Source organism: Arachis hypogaea, chromosome 1 (assembly GCF_003086295.3).
Source record: "Arachis hypogaea cultivar Tifrunner chromosome 1, arahy.Tifrunner.gnm2.J5K5, whole genome shotgun sequence".
NCBI lineage: Eukaryota > Viridiplantae > Streptophyta > Magnoliopsida > Fabales > Fabaceae > Arachis > Arachis hypogaea.
This window is the reverse complement of record NC_092036.1, coordinates 69,270,191-69,272,459: the sequence shown is the minus strand read 5'-3', so window position 1 is coordinate 69,272,459 and position 2,269 is coordinate 69,270,191. Positions and strand designations below refer to the sequence as shown.

General features: G+C 36.6%; 1 non-coding gene across 1 annotated transcript; it reads left to right on the top strand.

The window, feature by feature from the left end:
- Positions 1–1,053: 1,053 nt before the first annotated feature.
- Positions 1,054–1,161, top strand: LOC112716069 (small nucleolar RNA R71). The gene has a single exon (XR_003160147.1). It is a non-coding gene; the product is annotated as a small nucleolar RNA R71 (small nucleolar RNA).
- Positions 1,162–2,269: the final 1,108 nt, after the last annotated feature.

Below are 2,269 nucleotides of genomic sequence, written 5' to 3'. Positions count from 1 at the left end.
TTCACTAATAAGCAAGGGAGGTTCATCTTTCCAAGTCTTATTACCAAACAACTTGGCATCCAACTTCATGATGGCTACTAGATATTGAGCAACTTGCTCTTCAATTACATCTTCATCTTCTTCAGAGGAAGAATAGTTCTCAGAGCTCATGAATGGCAGAAGGAAGTTTAATGGAATCTCTATGGTCTCTATATGAGCCTCAGATTCCTTTAGGTCCTCAATAGGGAACTCCTTTCTGTCTGGGAGACGTCCCAAGAGGTCTTCCTCATTGGGGTTCACGTCCTCCCTTTCCTCTTTGGATTCGGCCATTTTGATTATATCAATGGCCTTGTACTCTCTTTTTGGATTCTCTTCTGTATTGCTTGGGAGTGTACTAGGAGGAGTTTCAGTGATTTTCTTACTCAGCTGACCCACTTGTGCCTCCAAGTTTCTAATGAAGGACCTTGTTTCATTCATGAAACTTAAAGTGGCCTTAGATAGATCAGAGACTATGTTTGCTAAGCTAGATGGACTCTGCTCATAATTCTCTGTCTGTTGCTGTGAAGGTGATGGAAAAGGCTTGCTATTGCTAAGCCTGTTTCTTCCACCATTATTAAATACTTGTTGGGGCTTTTGTTGATATTTCCATGAAAAATTTGGATGATTTCTCCATAAGGGATTATAGGTGTTTCCATAGGCTTCACCCATGTAATTCACCTCTGCCATTGCAGGGTTCTCAGGATCATAAGCTTCTTCTTTAGAAGATGCCTCTTTAGTACTGTTGGATGCATTTTGTAATCCATTCAGACTTTGAGAAATCATGTTGACTTGCTGAGTCAATATTTTGTTCAGAGCATCAATTTCAAGAACTCCCTTCCTCTGAGGCGTCCCATTACTCACAGGATTCCTCTCAGAGGTGTACATGAATTGGTTATTTGCAACCATGTCAATGAGTTCTTGAGCTTCTACAGGCATTTTCTTTAGGTGAATGGATCCACTTGCAGAATGGTCCAGTGACATCTTAGAGAACTCAGATACACCATCATAGAATATATCCAAAATGGTCCACTCTGAAAGCATGTCAGAAGGACACTTTTTGGTCAACTGCTTGTATCTTTCCCAAGCTTCATAGAGGGATTCACCATCTTTTTGCTTGAAGGTCTGAACATCCACTCTAAGCTTGATCAGCTTTTAAGGAGGAAAGAACTTGGCCAAGAGGCCGTGACCAGCTTATCCCAAGAGTCCAGGCTATCTTTAGGTTGTGAGTCCAACCATGTTCTAGCTCTGTCTCTTACAGCAAAAGGGAAAAGCATGAACCTATAGACTTTAGGATATACTCCATTAGTCTTAACAGTATCACAGATCTGCAAGAACTCAGTTAAAACCTAATAGGGATCTTCTGATGGAAGTCCATGAAACTTGCAGTTCTGTTGCATTAGAGCAACTAGTTGAGGCTTCAGCTCAAAATTGTTTGCTCCAATGGCAGGGATTGAGATGCTTCTTTCATAAAAATTGGAAGTAGGTGTAGTATAATCACCAAGTATCCTCTTTGCGCCTCCACCATTGTTATTGGGTTCGGCCATATCTCTTTCTTTTTCGAGATTCTCTGTAAGGTTTTCTATGGATTATTGTGCTTTAGCTTCTCTTAGCTTCTTCTTCAGAGTCTTTTCAGGTTCAGGATCTGCTTCAACAAGAATGTCCTTGTCCTTGCTCCTGCTCATATGAAAAAGAAGAAAATAAAAAAAGAAGAGGAATTCTCTATGTCACAGTATAGAGATTCCTTTATGTGAGTAGAAGAAGAAAAGAGTAGAAAAGGAGAAAAATTCAAACACAGAAGAGAAGAGAGGGTTCGAATTTTTAGATGAAGAAAAGTGTTTAATAAGTAAATAAAATAAATAGAAAGAGATGAGAGGGAGATAATTTTCAAAAATTGTTTTTTGAAAAATGGTTAGTGATTTTCGAAAATTAAAAGAAGAAATAAAATTAAAATTAAAATTTGAAACAATTAGTTAATTAAAAGAATTTTGAAAAAGAGGGAGGTGATTTTCGAAAATTAGAGAGAGGAAAATAGTTAGGTGTTTTTGAAAAAGATAAGAAATAATAAAAACAAACAAAAAGTCAATTAGTTAGTTGAAAAAGATTTGAAAACCAATTTTGAAAAGGTAGGAAGTTAGAAAAGATTTTGAAATTGATTTTGAAAAAGATATGATTTGAAAAGATATGATTGAAAAAGATTTGATTTTTAAATTTGATGACTTAACTAACAAGAAACTAAAAGATATGATTCTAG